Source organism: Zootoca vivipara, chromosome 3 (genome assembly GCF_963506605.1).
Source record: "Zootoca vivipara chromosome 3, rZooViv1.1, whole genome shotgun sequence".
NCBI classification, from domain to species: Eukaryota; Metazoa; Chordata; class Lepidosauria; order Squamata; family Lacertidae; genus Zootoca; species Zootoca vivipara.
Genome location: NC_083278.1, coordinates 2,664,051 through 2,680,241, shown reverse-complemented (window position 1 = coordinate 2,680,241; position 16,191 = coordinate 2,664,051). Strand labels below are relative to the sequence as shown.

The 16,191-nt window shown below is 45.5% G+C and overlaps 1 protein-coding gene across 13 annotated transcripts in view; it reads left to right on the top strand.

Annotated features, from left to right (window-relative positions):
• Positions 1-7: 7 nt before the first annotated feature.
• The window catches only part of WDPCP (WD repeat containing planar cell polarity effector), a 215,590-nt gene continuing 199,406 nt past the window's right edge, over positions 8-16,191 (top strand). For 6 of the 13 annotated variants that reach the window (XR_009557271.1, XR_009557273.1, XR_009557272.1 and 3 more), the window contains exon 1: positions 107-1,247. The gene's annotated coding sequence lies outside the window, so the exon portion shown is untranslated. Of the gene's footprint in view, positions 57-105; positions 1,283-16,191 lie in introns of those variants that run through there. The other 7 variants (XR_009557270.1, XR_009557269.1, XR_009557274.1 and 4 more) reach the window with 3 other exon arrangements.

Genomic DNA, 16,191 nt, shown 5'->3' with positions numbered 1-16,191 from the left:
CCAGAAGGCACCGGAACCGGCTTTTGCCCTCAGTCGTACGTCTGCTAAGGGAAGAGGTGAGCGGAGAGGGGGAGGAGGGAAGAATCGGCTCGAGAGGAAATGCTTTTGCTTTGACGTAGAAGTCACGCGCTTCTCGCAGGAGGAAAGTAGGGTGGCAGTTGTGGCGCATGCGCGGAAGGGGTCTGAAGGTCTCTCAAAGCTCCGTGATTTGAGGAGTCCTGGAATTTTGCTTGAAGTTCATTGAGTTTAGCTTGCAGTGCGGATATTAAGTAACAGCTTTCAAACAATTTTCAGACGGAAACTGAAAAAACCGAAGAGGTAGAAACTCAAAAACCAGGAAATTATAAACAGTTACGTCCATAGTACTCATATTGGTGACTTCGAGAACACTGTCCAACCATCTCGTCTTCTGTAGCACATGATTTCCTCAAAAGAATGCTCAGAATTGAAGTTTCTTGAGGGTGTTGAGAATTGTAGCTTTGGGAGATAAACTAATAGTTCTCAGGATTATTTGGAGGAAGCCAAATATGTAAGTCGCTGACATTACAGCCCTTTCTCAAATAAGTTTAAGATACTTCTAAAGAGATGTTACTCATTTCCTTTAATGTGAAATAACATTGAAGTGCTTTGCAGGCAGGCAAGTTGCACTTTTGAAAATATTGTTTATCAGAAAATAAAAATTAGCATGAAATTCCTGTCTGTTTCTAATTTGGGGGCCTGGGGGCGGGAGGACGTGCTGGTGTCCAAACTTATAACTGTGCTACTATCCTGATTTTTCCCATTTCTCTCTTTGGAGAGGAAAACAAGCTGTTAAATACAGATGCCCTGTACACTCAAAGTCTATGAATTAGAGTGATACAAATCAGTACCAATTTAGACCGGATTTGAGAGGGGGGCAGAACCGAGTTATCTGCGACCCAGTTGGTCAGTTCGTTAAGTGTTTTCATTTATTTTCTTGATGGGGGGCGGGGTGGATGCCCCCCCCCCACCCGGCTACGACTGAGAGAGCTTGTAGACTTGCAACATTTCATATCACTCTGCGCTGCAGGCGTGTCGCCCTTAGCGCGCGCGTAAATGAATCCGAGGCAAAAGCGGGCGGATCCATTTGGTTTCCTAGATCGGGAGTCTCTGCTTCGCCGGTTGCCAAGTGACGACAAGAAAGCGCGCGCCTAGTGGAAAAGAACGGATTGCCGCCGCTGCCGCCGCCGCCTTGCGTTTGCCCTCCTCCTCCTCCTCCTCCTCGAAAGGTGAGCGCTGCGGGAGACATTTGTGCATTTCGGAGGTATCCGAAACTCGTCTTATTTGCTCTGTTATTTTCCCCCGTTTGCTGTGTTTTTACGGGGCGGGCGGGGAGAGAAGCCCCCAATCTAAGGAGCTGTGGGGGCAAGAAGAGGCGGCGGGGCGGAGCTAGTCACAAGTTCCTAACGTTGCCGGATTTTGTTTTCGTTTACCTTTTTTTATCCTATTACCTTGATGTGTTGACAACAGTAGTTTTCTGATATTGTGGGGCTCTAATAAGCTGCCTGCTGCCTTTCTGTTTAGTTAATGCGCATCGCTTGTGACTATTCTCCTAAATATACGCACTCAGAGCTGTGTTCCGTGGAAATGAATCGAACTAGGGATACACCCACACCCTAGTGAACAGGTGTTTGGGGTTTCATACACTTTTATTGAAGGAATGAAGCAAAGGCAGCAAAAAGTCCTGTAGCACATTTTATCATGGCATAAGCTTTCACAGACTAGTGGCCACATTATAAAATGCATTGGATGAAAGCTTATGTCATGTTTTAGTGTTTAAACTGCTGCAGGACTTCAAACTAACACAGCTGCCTCTCTGGAAATTGGTATGAAGGTGACTAAGCTTAGCTTAATATAAAGTGGGTTTGGGGTTGCAGTTTGGGCACTCAGTCTCTAAAAGGTTTGCCAAAAGGGAGGGAAAGGGGGACTGAGGCCAGTGTTGCCTGAGGCACCCCTGACCATCACTGAAGGTACTCCAGGGTGCACACTGGTTGAAAACCACTGCCAGAGCCTCTCACACCCTTACCTGGGAGTAAGGCCCACTGAACTCAGTGTGGCTTTCTTCTGAGTAGATACTTAGTTATTTACTAGATCAGGCATCCCCAAACTGCGGCCCTCCAGATGTTTTGGCCTACAACTCCCATGATCAGGACCAGTGGTCGGGGAAGATGGGAATTGTAGTCCAAAACATCTGGAGGGCCGAAGTTTGGGGATGCCTGTCAGCAAGTCAGCAGCACCAGTCGACCCCGCTTAGCTAGGCGCTGGGGTGGATTGCACTATGCTCCTTGCAGAGTTAGGCCCAGGCTGCCATTGGACCCAGCACTAGTGGCAGCAACAAACAGCTCTGGCTGGCCCAGCCCTATTCCATTGCCACTCCACCATTGCATTTACCTGACCTGGGGGTTCAGGATTGGGAGTCTCAGTGATTTCCCTCTCCCGCTGGAAACAAACCAGGACTGCTCCAAGAAAATGCATGTGGCAAAAAGGAGCACTAGACCCAGGATTTTAAAAAAAGAAAAAGATTTTTTTCTTCACTTCTCACTTCCCACTTTGGTCTCCTTGCCTCGTGCTGTGGCTCCCCATTTATGCAATTTATAGCTGTGATCCCCTTGGAATATTCTGGGGGCCCCTGGGGGACCATATGCCCCCCAGTTGAGAAACACTGCTGTCAGAGCCGTCCTTCCTACTGGGCTGACTGGCGTGTTGCGCCAGGGCACCGGCCTCTCAGGGGCGCCCCAGCGAGTGGGGGAGCTGGGTGGCCCATGTGGAGGCGAGGCCAGGCGGGGCGGCGTTGGGAGCAGTGCCAGAAAGTTCTCCTTTTGGTGCGCTGTTCCCGCCACGCCCCTCGCAACAGCAGGCTTGCTAGCAACCATTCGAACGGTGCCTAGCAAGCCTGCCCAGGCGAGGGGGGGCGGCAGGAACAGCGCCCGAAAGGGCTCCTTTCGGTGCACTGTTCCTGCCACACCCCCTCGCAACAGCAGGCTTGCTAGCTGCCGTTCCAACGGCGCCTAGCAAGCCCGTGGGGGGGGGGCGCCAGAGGGATTTTGCACCACGGCGCTGGATATCCTTAAGACGGCCCTGACTGCTGTATACTATCCTTACCAATTACCATGGAATTTGTTCATTGTTTAGGACCCAAGTGTCAAACGAGGTAACCCGTATCTTCTAATCTGAATGGTTCTGACAGTTACAATACATAACTGAAGATTAGATGGCACTTTAATATCTTAAAAAGTTGTTCTTAAAGGAGTTTATAGACATTAATTACAGGGCTTGACAACCTGATCCCACTAACTGTGCCTACTTAAGAACAAATTTGTTTTGCATGGGCACTGCTTCTCTTCAAGTATGTTTTGGTCATTTCTAGATTAGTTTACTGCAATGAGCTGCCCTTGAAAGCCATCTGGAAACTCCAGTTGGTGCAAAAGCAGTGGAAAGGGTCTGATGGGAGCCATATTATGCAAGGATGACACTGGCTGTGTTGGCTTCCAGTGTTGGTGCTCTCAATACAAGACGGTGATTTACCATTAAAGCCTACATGATTTGGGACCTGGGTATCTGAAAGACACTGTTCTTGTATGAACCTACACACGTTACAGTAATCACGAAAGCATCTCTTAAGTAGTAGTGTAGGAAGGGGTGTGGGATGCCCAGGGTGGCACTGGGGCTGCAAGGTGCCCCAGGCACTGCCTCCTAGTCCCTCCTGGCCCCCCTCCCAGGCGCCCTCCAGGCTTGCAAAATACCCTGAAGAGTGGCCTGATTTGGCCCTGCGAACAGATTCCCAATAGTGGTTTGTTTTACACAACAGACTCCCTCTTATTGTTGAGAAGGAGAATCCTTTTGTGTTGCCAGATAATAAACAGAAATGGCTGAGGCTGCAATGCCTGCAGGAGGCTCTGCTACCAAGAGGAAAACCCCTCAGAGCAGAAGCGGGGAAGGAGCTCCGACTGGGCTCCTGGGGAGTTTCCCAGAGTGGAGTGGCTGCGGAAGTGAAGCGGGAGCCAGAAATGTTGGGCTGGGCCTGGGCTGGGCCTGGAAGGAGGCGTCTGGGGCGTCTGCTGCTCCGGAGTGGACTCTTAAGGAGCACCGTCTCCAGAGTCTTCTCGGTGGGCCAGGACATTTGCACCCTACCAGCGAGGGAGTGGCCGGGTCCCACGTAGCCGCCGCCACCCTGCATGTTGCTATCGAGCCCCTGCCTGTCCTGGAGAAGCTGCCACTGCAGATCGACGGCTTGGCCACGTGGGGTGAGTCAGCCACAAAGGGCCCAATGTTGCCCGAAAAAGCAGTGCAGGAAGCAGGCTTTTTTGGCCAGCGCTGGGCCAGCATGTACTAGATGTGTCCCTCCTGGGAGGGACAAATTTGCTTGGGCATAAGGAAACCCGGTAACTTGCTTCAATTGCATATTCAGGCAAAGGGTCAAAACAGCTAGGACCCAACCCAGTCTGATGATGGCTGTTGCTAATAACGAGGGAAGGGAAAGAAATACAGGGCTCTTGGCAGTAGATGTGTATATGACAAGTCAGTCTTGTGAGTTAAATACGTATTTTTAATTAGACATACACAGGTCAGGTTATAAAGGGAAAGTCCTTCCTATTTGCCAAGTATACACAATTCATATGCACAATTAAACTGCCTATTGAATTGTGGGGTACAGTTTGCATAAAGATTGGAAAGCTGAAGAAATGCAAGTGTCGTTGTATGACAATGGAGTGTGTGTGGTGTATGTGTGTATTCTGTAAACTGAGTAACATTAAAAAGTTGGGGCTTGAATTTATTTAAATCTGAAAAGATTCGTGGCTACCTCAGTGCTTGAAAGTTTTGCAATTGGTTTCCCACCTTACTAGGAAGCCTGCTTTGCTTTCACTGTATTTCTGATGAAAATTTGTTGAGTTTTATCCTTGAAATCAGTAAGCTTTGTAGGTGAATTACTTTACTATGAATTTACTTTTAAAATGGCCTCCTACTGTGTTTTAGGAAATAAATAAAAGAATAGTAGAAAACTGGATAATTCCATGATGCTGTGGTGCATGTTAAATAACTTTATCCAGCATAATTTCCTGGGATTTGCATAGTGAAGTTTCATCAGCTGCAAAAAGCATTCCAGTGACGCAGACCAGGCTAAATTGAGAGGCCCAATATGCAGTGAAGTGAGACTGGCGGAAGGCAACTGCAAGGATTGAAACAATGAAATGAGTTGTTTTAGCAGGATGACTTTCTGTGGAAATTTACATAATTGTCACTCTAGCACAGTGTTTCTCAACCTTTTCTAACTGTGTCCTCTTCCAACCTTGTTTCCTTCCTGTGGCCCCTCCTGTCCTACCGGGTTCTGTCTTGGGCCCAGTCTTATTCAACATCTTTATCAATGACTTGGATGATGGGCTTGAGGGCATCCTGATCAAGTTTGCAGACGACACCAAATTGGGAGCAGTGGCTAATACCCCAGAGGACAGGATCACACTTCAAAACAACCTTAACAAATTAGAGAACTGGGCCAAAGCAAACAAGATGAATTTTAACAGAGAGAAATGTAAAGTACTACACTTGGGCAAAAAAAATGAAAGGCACAAATACAGGATGGGTGACACCTGGCTTGAGATCAGTACATGTAAAAAGGATCTAGGAGTCTTGGTAGACCACAAACTTGACATGAATCAACAGTGTGGTGCAGCAGCTAAAAAAGCCAATGCAATTCTGGGCTGCATCAATAGGAGTATAGCATCTAGATCAAGGGAAGTAATAGTACCACTGTATTCTGCTCTGGTCAGACCTCATCTGGAGTACTGTGTCCAGTTCTGGGCACCACAGTTCAAGAAGGATACTGACAAGCTGGAACGTGTCCAGAGGAGGGCAACCAAAATGGTCAAAGACCTGGAAACGATGCCCTATGAGGAACAGCTTGGGGAGTTGGGTATGTTTAGCCTGGAGAAGAGAAGGTTAAGGGGTGATATGATAGCCATGTTCAAATACTGTATATAAAAGGATGTCATATAGGGGAGGGAGAAATGTTGTTTTCTGCTGCTCCAGAGAAGTGGACACGGAGCAATGGATTCAAACTACAGTACAAGAAAGAAGATTGCACCTAAACATTAGGAAGAACTTCCTGACAATAAGAGCTGTTCGACAGTGGAATTTGCTGCCAAGGAGTGTGGCGGAGTCTCCTTCTTTGGAGGTCTTTAAGCAGACGCTTGACAGCCATATGTCAGGAATGCTTTGATGGTGTTTCCTGCTTGGCAGGGGGTTGGACTGGATGGCCCTTGTGGTCTCTTCCAACTCTATGATTATATGATTCTATGGTAGAAAGGTAGCTATTAAAATGTTTTGTTGTGATAATGAAAAATACCGGTAGGGGTGGTTTGCTTTTGCTGCCCCACCCCCCAAGGGACTGAGCCCCCTAAGTCCATGATCGGTCAGAAATGAATGGATGGAGGCAGGATGCAGTGAAAGCAAGGCAGATCTTTATTTCTCTGTTGCAGCAGAGGCCCCCCCTCCTCCCCCCAGCAAGGAGGCAAGAGAGACCCAGAATCAAGAAGAAACCTCTCTTTTAAGGGCTTTCATTTTGGTGTGGAGAAGGACATCCCCTCTACAAACAGTCAGAAATTACCATACATCACACACAAGGTGTTTTTTTTTTACTGTGGCTAAGGCCACAGGTGTGATATTCCTGAGGATTTAGCAAGTTTTACATAGTTCCAGACACAGTTTACACAGTCTCGTGCCGTGGCCCCCCATTAACGCGATTTTCACCCGAGACCCCCTTGAAATATCCTGGGTGTCCCCAGGGGCCATATCTGTGACAAATGAGTTTTAATAAATAAAACATGGTCATGATCTATTTACAAACAAAACATTTAAATAGCTACCTTTCTACCTGTAAGACAGGAGAGGCCACAGGCAGGAAACAAGGTCGGAAGGGGGACACAGTCAGAAAAGGTTGAGAAACACTGTTCTCGGGTGTAAGCTCTATAAGCTTTGTGTTTACTTTTTAGTAAAGTTGCATAGGATTGCACTCAGTAATATTATTAAAATGGTTGCTGCAATTTTCAATCTACCTACAAGGGAATGCAGGTTGACCTGTACAGTAAACATCTTATAGGTAAGGAACATAAGACACATGACATAGTTAAAACTACAATGAATCTACATGGTGTCTAAATTCATTGATCCAAACTAGCAGTTCATTCTGTTAAAGTAGGAAATGGGACACAAAACAAATGTGCCCATTTAGATACTTTTTTTTTGTACTTCTCAGCACTAGTCAAGTATAATCTTGAACTCAAACTGCAGGAAATACTTGGAATTCCACTGTAACAATATCCAGCAGAGAATATTTTAGTAGTATTAAGTTTCAAATACCTGAAGCAAAATGCTCTTGCAAGCACCATAAGCAGTTGCAGTTTATAAGAACTAATATAATCTAGTTTCATTTTCCCATTTCCCAAATGAGGCATAGTTTTAATTTTGTCACCAGAAATTTACTGCAGGGGGAAAATGAATATTGCATTTCATTATAGTATGTCTAAACTTTAGTATCCCTGGTAGGGCTGGGCAATACCTGATTTTCAGCATATTACCAGATAAACATCACAATATTTCAATAAAACACGATATATGGGTCTAACTCTAAAACTGACAAATTTTTACTTATATTGTTACAACTGTTGTGTTATAGTACTACTGTACTAGTAATGCTTAAATGTTTAAATGTTTGGGATGAGAGGGATTGGGACAGAATAGGTCATGGGTCGGGACAGAGTGGGGGGAATCACAGGGATGACCCGGGGGTGGGGGGAGGAGGGGCAGAATAGGTCATGGGTCTGGACAGAGTTGGGGGAGTCACAGGGATGAGCCAGGGGGGAGGGAACAGAAGAGGTCATTGGTCGGGACAGGGTGGGGGGGAGTCATAGGGATGAGCTGGGGTGGGTGGGGGAGGAGGGGGCAGAATAGGTCATGGGTCAGAACAGGGTGGGGGTAGTCACAGGGATGAGCCACAGCAATGTGTGGCTGCGCCAGCTAGTATATATATATAAATGTAAACTGGGTATGTGGGTGTGTTTCCAGTTTTCACCAAAACCGCTTGACCAGTTGAGGTGAAATTTTGACACATCACATGTCTGAAGGCTATAGGAAAGTTTGCTAAGACAGATGTCGCACCTCTGCCAGGTAAAACCCCCAAAACCCTGTGTTTCAGAACTCACAAATCATACGAACGTGCATGCTGGGAGCACAGGAGAGGTTGCAAACCAGCGCTCTCTAGCGACGGCTACACTGGTACTGCACCTAGGAAAGCTTTCCTCTCCACAGGATCTCGGCTTGGCTTTGCAGACTAGGCCGCTTTCCAGACTAGGCCGAGTGGAGGTGGGGGCTTGCCTGGGTGGGGGTGGGGGATGGGGGGGCGGGATAGGTCATGGGTTGGTACAGGGTGGGCCCAATCACAGGGATGAGCCGGGGGTGGGGGGAGGAGGGGGCGGGATAGGTAATGGGTCGGAACAAGGTGGGGGGGAGTCACAGGGATGTGCCTGTGTAAACATAACACACGTAAAACAGGGGTACTCTGAGGCTCCATTTAACAGACTGAGCCACAGCAGGGCCAGCTAGTGTGTGTGTGTGTGTGTGTGTGTGTGTGTGTGTGTGTGTGTGTGTGTGTGTATGTGTATGTATATATATATATATATATATATATATATATATATATATATATAATTGAATTTACTGGTAAATGTTACACCACAAAAGTAAAAAGAAAATACACCACCCATCGGTTAACAAAAATATATTATATAGAAAGTAAAGTAAAATGTAACAAAAAAAGGTTCCATATACATAAAAGAAGGTTACATATACATAAAATAAAGTTCTTCCATTCTTTAAACCCTTAAATTACATCCTGCTATGAACCTGCCCACAATAAGTGTTCAGCAAAAGACCTGCTCTGTGTCCTCTCATCTTCAGAGATATAGTGGCTGCATGCATTGGGTCAGGTTTTCCCCTGCCCCGGACTTTGACACCCTTCTCTCAACCAGCCACATGCCAAGTTGCTTATTTGGCCATATATGCTTTCTACTTCCAAAAGTTAGTTAGTCAGGCAATAGATGGGGAGAAGCTTGTTTCTAAGACTGCACATGAACTTGGAAGTAAAATCTCATCAAACTTGGATCACATCCATAGCATACGTTTAAATCACCCCTATACCATTTTAGCAGTCATGGTGTCTCCCAAAGATTCATAGGAAATGTAGTTGTTAAGAATGCTGAGGATAGCTTTGTGAGTGGTCTCCTCTCAACAGCCATAACAAGTTGCAATTCCCAGGATTCCTTGCAGGAACCAATGACTGTTAAAGTGGTATAGGGGTGATCTAAATGTATGGTGTGGATGTAACTTTAGTGTGGCTTGTGCTTGAGTATACATGGATAAGATTAAGCTGTAAAACATTCTTTTAAGAAGGCCAACGAGAACATTCAAATGTTTTTGGGGTTTTAATAGGTGATGTAGTATACCATCTAAAGAACTTTTTCTCCATCATGGACTGGTTGAGCAAGATCCAGTAGTTCCAAGATTCCTTTTGCTGGGAGCTGTGTGACGTCGGGGATCAATTAAAAGAGGCCCCAAAATGCTGCCTGATTAATTGTGGTTCCATGTGGGCACCATACAGTTCCTCTACTACAGTGGTTCCCAATCAGCTAATTACTGAGGACAAGCCATGGACCCCCTACTTTTGAAATTTTTGATAACTCTATGGTAGCTACCTCTGCAAAGCAATTTTTTGAACAAAATGTGGGGTAGCTCCTAATAAGCAATGGATTTTAGGGATACTAAAAAACAGACTAGGGCTGGGTGATAGCTGGTTTTCAACATCATGATATATCAGCTGCTTAGCATCATGATATCCTGATGTGTGCTCCCCCCCCCCAAGATGGACCAGGCGGTGGTAGAGGGTGGGGGGAAGTCTAACAGAGACCTCACCCCCTCGCTGGCTCGTGCTGGAGGCAAGGTGGGTGTTAAACTTCCCTCTTGAGGGGAATGCAACTGCATGCCTCTCAATGGAGAGCTGGGACAGAGCTTGCATTTCCCCAGCTGAGCAGCCACGATCCCATACCTGCTTGCATGCAGAGGGACTCAGGAGGCAGCAGTTTCACCCATGATACACCGCTGACTGAAGCCGTAGTTGCAGTCTGTCCCTCATGCTGGTCCTGGGCAATGTATCAGCCAGGCCTAGTGGGGTTGAGGGAAGGACCAGCCACGGAGGTTGGATGGGGGGGGGGGAGAGGAAGCAGAGTCACTTCCACCGCATGGTTTGAGTGGAAGGGGATGAGGGGGTACTTCAAGCCGCCATCAGCAGGGCAGCGAGCGGTGGCAGCCAGTGAAGATGCACGCGCACTGTGGCTGCTGCTGCTTTCTTGCTGACTAAGAAAGGCTGCTTTGCCTCAGTGCCAGGGGAAGGTAGTGCCATGGTGCCTTGAAGTGATGATGATCTGTCCGTGTGAGGGGAAGGCAGGGTTTCGCAATCGGCTGCCCTGTTTTCCCTCAGCCTGAGGAGTGAAACATTGCTATGTATTGGCAGGTCAAAAATTTTACTGCAATGGATTTCAAAACTGATTCTGGCCAATCTATTGAAAAATCACACAGCGCTAAAACAGACCATAAAATTTGTGCTATTACCATGCAAAAATGACAAAAAATTAGTTGGGGGAGGCAAGGGATGCGGCCGTGTACCCCCTGGGTGTACTCCGTGGACCCCCAGGGGTCCCCGGACCCCTAATTGGGAACCATTGCTTTACTATATTTGAGTATAACTTTATTTTGAGAATCTTTTGTGAACTGCTTTGAGTGCATCTTGGAGCTATGAAGCAGGAGATACTGTAAGTATTTCAAATAATTTAACGAGTCTCCTAAAATGGTTCATAATGCAGCAACTTGGTCCTATCTGCAATGCTGATATAACATCACAGTTTATTGTGTACAGATACACAGCAAATATATGTCTTTCTGGCATGAGATCTGCATCCTTAAACTGAGCCATTTTTATTTTTAGATTTCTTTTTTCCTTATATTTCCTTATTTCCTAATATTTTTATATTTTTTATGCCGGTGATTTGAACATAAGCACTATTTTCATATGTTGCTGTTTTAAAAAGATATCTTAATTTAACCATTGAAGACAAAAGATCTATTCATACATTTGAAATCAGCTAATTACAGGTTCATTATATCAATAGTGACCAAAAAATATTTGGCTAAAGTTACTTCCCAAAGGCATTAGTGTATATGATTCAGTCCTAATACTGCATACTTTCAGACTTTAAGTTACAGTATATTAAGGCTGCATTATTGCATGCTAATAGAAATAACCCCTGTTTCCCAAATATTCCAGCTTTTAAAAGTTCAAAAAAAAAATGTAAAATGTTGTAGAACAAACCACTAAGAAAACAAAGTAAATCGAACAATTTCTTATATGTAATTGTCAAGAATATGTTTTACTCTGGTCACAGAACCTATTGTGTAAAGACTATAGGATGAGACTTCAATACAGATTTTCCTTTTTTACACCATTACTTATATTATGCAATTAAGGGTTTTATTTCCTATTATATTTGTTATCAAACAAAGTTTGATACACAAGTACTCTCACAATGGACTTACTCTCTCAGTGGAATTTACAGGTAAACGTGTGTAGGATTGCTATCTAATCTGCCAAAATCTGTTGAGGACTGGAAGGCAATACTGAACCTATGTAATTACACACACAGCTGTGTGCAAGTCCACTGACCTGAGGGACTGATGGCATTTAGGATTGTAATAGATTAAATACAAATTCCTGTTTTTGTTGACACCAATACCTGTTGATAGCAACCTAAAATATTAGCTGTGCTACAGAAATTCCAGATTTTAAGTAGTGGTTATGTTTTACATGTGGAGAAGGAACTGGCAACCCACTCCAGTATTTTGCCATGAAAACTCCATGGACATAAAAAAGGAGAAACTTTGAGAAGGAAGTAAGAGTTAACAAGGCATGCTCTGGTTCATGGGGTCATGGAGAGCCGAACACAACTAAGACGACTAAACAACAAATGTTTTACATGAAGGTTATCCCATAGCTGTGAAATTTATTTTCTCTTGAAGATCTGATTAACGATTGTTGCTAGATAATTTTGGCAATAGTGTTTGGTGACTGGGACTAAGGTTACCCTCTAGGATCAGTTCTGCAGTAGAATCATAGAATCATAGAGTTGGAAGAGACCACAAGGGCCATCCAGTCCAACCCCTTGCCAAGCAGGAAACACCATCAGAGCATTCCTGACATATGGCTGTCAAGCCTCTGCTTAAAGACCTCCAAAGAAGGAGACTCCACCACACTCCTTGGTAGCAAATTCCACTGCCGAACAGCTCTTACTGTCAGGAAGTTCTTCCTAATGTTTAGGTGGAATCTTTCTTGAAGTTTGAATCCATTGCTCCGTGTCCGCTTCTCTGGAGCAGCAGAAAACAACCTTTCTCCCTCCTCCATATGACATCCTTTCATATATTTGAACATGGCTATCATATCACCCCTTAACCTTCTCTTCTCCAAGCTAAACATACCCAGCTCCCTATGCCGTTCCTCATAAGGCATCGTTTCCAGGCCTTTGACCATTTTGGTTGCCCTCCTCTGGACACGTTCCAGCTTGTCAGTATCCTTCTTGAACTGTGGTGCCCAGAACTGGACACAGTACTTCAGGTGAGGTCTGACCAGAGCAGAATACAGTGGTACTATTACTTCCCTAGATCTAGATGCTATACTCCTATTGATGCAGCCCAGAATTGCATTGGCTTTTTTAGCTGCTGCATCACACTGCTGACTCATGTCAAGTCTGTGGTCTACCCAGACTCATAGATCCTTTTCACATGTACTGCTCTCAAGCCAGATGTCACCCATCCTGTATTTGTGCCTTTCATTTTTTTTGCCTTACATTTCTCCTTGTTAAAATTCATCTTGTTTGCTTTGGCCCAGTTGTCTAATCTGTTAAGGTCATTTTGAAGTGTGATCCTGTCCTCTGGGGTATTAGCCACCGCTCCCAATTTGGTGTCGTCTGCAAACTTGCTCAGGATGCCCTCAAGCCCATCATCCAAGTCATTGATAAAGATGTTGAATAAGACTGGGCCCAAGACAGAACCCTGTGGCACCCCACTAGTCACTACTCTCCAGGATGAGGAGGAGCCATTGATGAGCACCCTTTGGGTTCGGTCAGTAAGCCAGTTACAAATCCACTGAATGGTAGCATTGTCTAGCCCACATTTTACCAGCTTCTTTACAAGAATATCGTGGGGCACCTTGTCAAAGGCCTTGCTGAAATCAAGATAGGCTACATCCACAGCGTTCCCTTCATCTACCAGGCTTGTAATTCTGTCAAAAAATGAGATCAGATTAGTCTGACATGACTTATTTTTCAGAAACCCATGCTGACTTTTAGTGATCACAGAGTTTCTTTCTAGGTGCTCACAGACTGTTTGCTTAATGATCTGCTGTAGAATCTTTCCTGGTATTGATGTCAGGCTGACTGGGCGGTAATTCTTTGGGTCCTCTCTTTTCCCCTTCTTGAAAATAGGGACAACATTTGCCCTCCTCCAGTCTGCTGGAACTTCGCCTGTTCTCCAGGAATTTTCAAAGATTATTGCCAGTGGTTCTGAAATCACCTCTGCCAGTTCTTTTAATACTCTTGGATGTAGTTCATCTGGCCCTGGAGACTTGAATACAACTAAACTAGCCAAGTATTCTTGTACTACCTCCTTACTTATTCTGGGCTGTGTTTCCCCTGCTGAATCATCTGCTCCATATTCTTCAGGTCGGGCATTGTTTTCTTTTTTGGAGAAGACTGATGCAAAGAAGGCATTGGGGAGTTCTGCCCTTTCTCTGTCCCCTGTTTGCATTTCACCATCTTCTCCTCTAAGTGACCCCACTGTTTCCTTGTTCTTCCTTTTGCTACGGACATACCCATGAAAACCCTTTTTGTTGCTTTCTATGCTTTAGCTTTTCTGACTTTGTCTCTACACGTGCTGGCTATATGTTTGAATTCCTCTCTGGTGATTTCCCCCCTTTTCCATTTTTTGTACATATCCCTTTTAAATCTTAACTCAGTTAAAAGTTCTTTAGATAGCCACCCTGGCTTCTTTAGGCACCTTCCATGTTTCCGTCTCATTGGTATTGCCTGAATTTGTGCTTTTAATATCTCTCTTTTAACAAACTCCCAACCATCGTGAACTCCCTTCCCTTTTAGTATTTCTGTCCATGGGATCTCACCCAGCGTTTCCCTAAGTTTTCTGAAGTCGGCTTTCTTAAAGTCTAGGATTTGAGTCTTAGTATGCTTGGTTGCTCCTTTCCGCTGAACAATAAACTCAAGAAGAGCATTATCTCTCCCACCTAATGATCCTGCCACTTCTACCCCACTAAGCAGGTCATCACTATTGGTTAGGACCAGTATTCTCAGCCCAGAGGGCTGAGGTGGTCTGGGACGTCTTACCTCCCAGCTAGCAGAGAACTACAGTCTATATCTCTGCTCTCTCCATAAAACTCTCCTTCCTGACTGCTACCTCTGGACTTTTAAAGCTCAGCAGCTCCAATAGATCTTCACTGGTCCCAGGTGGTGGCATCTGCTTGCTGCTCTACCCATCTCTTACCTTGCCTGATTACATTGTTACCCTGGCCACTATGCAGGTAACTCACAATTTACGTGCATGTAACTTGCGCACACTCAGCTTTGCACACTTTGCAAAGGAAAAAGGGTGGGTATCCAGTAAAAAATATTTTGTCAATCCCAGCTGTGGAGTTGGTAAACCTGTAGGTTGCAAAGGAACAATTGAGAGGCTTAGAATGTACTCTTGATTGTTCCTCTTTAACGGGCTTCCTCAAACTCGGCCCTCCAGATGTTTTTGGCCTACAACTCCTATGATCCCTAGCTAGCAGGACCAGTGGTCAGGGATGATGGGAATTGTAGTCCCAAAACATCTGAAGGGCCAAGTTTGAGGAAGCCTGCTCTATAATCAGGGCTAGCTTTTAAGTTCAGTGCTGACTTGAATTCAAGTCAAGACTGCAAATGAAGAATTGAGAGTGAATTTAGTATGCTTTTGATTCTTCTCTGAAATTATATGACTCTACTAGTTGGCCCTGCCACGCGTTGTGGTGGCTCAGTCTGTTTCAATGGAGCCTCAGAGTCCCATGTCAGACTCCCCTCACCTTCAGAGTCCCCCTGTTTTTCGTGTGTTATGTTTACATAGGCACATCCCTGTGTCTCCCCCCACCCTGTTCTGTCCCTCCCCCCATCCCCCAGTTCATCCCTGCGATTGGGCCCACGCTGGCCCAACCTATGACCTATTCGCGCCCCCCCCCCAGGCAGGCCCCTACCTCCACTTGGCTTAGTCAGGAAAGTGGCCTAGTCTGCAAAGCCGAGGCGAGATACTGTGGAGAGGGCAGGTTTCATCCCTATGCCTCCCCCCACCCTGTTCTGACCCATTACCTATCCCTGCCCCCTATTCGCCCCCACCCCCCTCAGGCAGGCTCCTACCTCCACTTGGCCTTGTCTGGAAAGTGGCCTAGTCTGCTGCGGCCTATTCAGTCTGCTGGGCAATGTTGGGCCTTGTTGCTGCAAAAGGCCTGTTTTCAGTTGGTTGCTGTGGAATTTTGTGATGTCATCTGGTGGCGCGGCTTTGGAGGCAGCAGCGTGCGATCTGCCTTTCTGTTGGATGCTGTTGGAGTCTTCAGAGCTTTTGCTGGTGATTTCTAATAGGGGCGTCACTCTTTTGCATTTAATCATTATTTTAGGTGTGAAAGGTGTGGTTTTTTGATAATTTTTTTTTGCCAGATCCCTCCCTGATGGGCATGGAACGTTGTGGCCAAATTTGTTGGAATTCAGTTCAGCGGTTATGGAGGAAGGGGGGTACATCTGCGCACGCAGTGTGAACATTTATATATATATAGATAGGTGATTGACTGTGTGGCCTGCATCCATCTGTCAAAGATTGCTTTGTAGAGAATCATAGATAATGTGTATCTGGAACTGTGAGTTGTGTCTCTGGAACTGCCTGAATTGTGCTGCTTAACAAGTTCTTCAAGATTTTCTATAGGATTCCAACCCTTAGATAAAGGTACCCCCAGGGTGTAGATTAAACTGACAGGTGGGTTAGAAACTGAAATCTATCAATATTCTA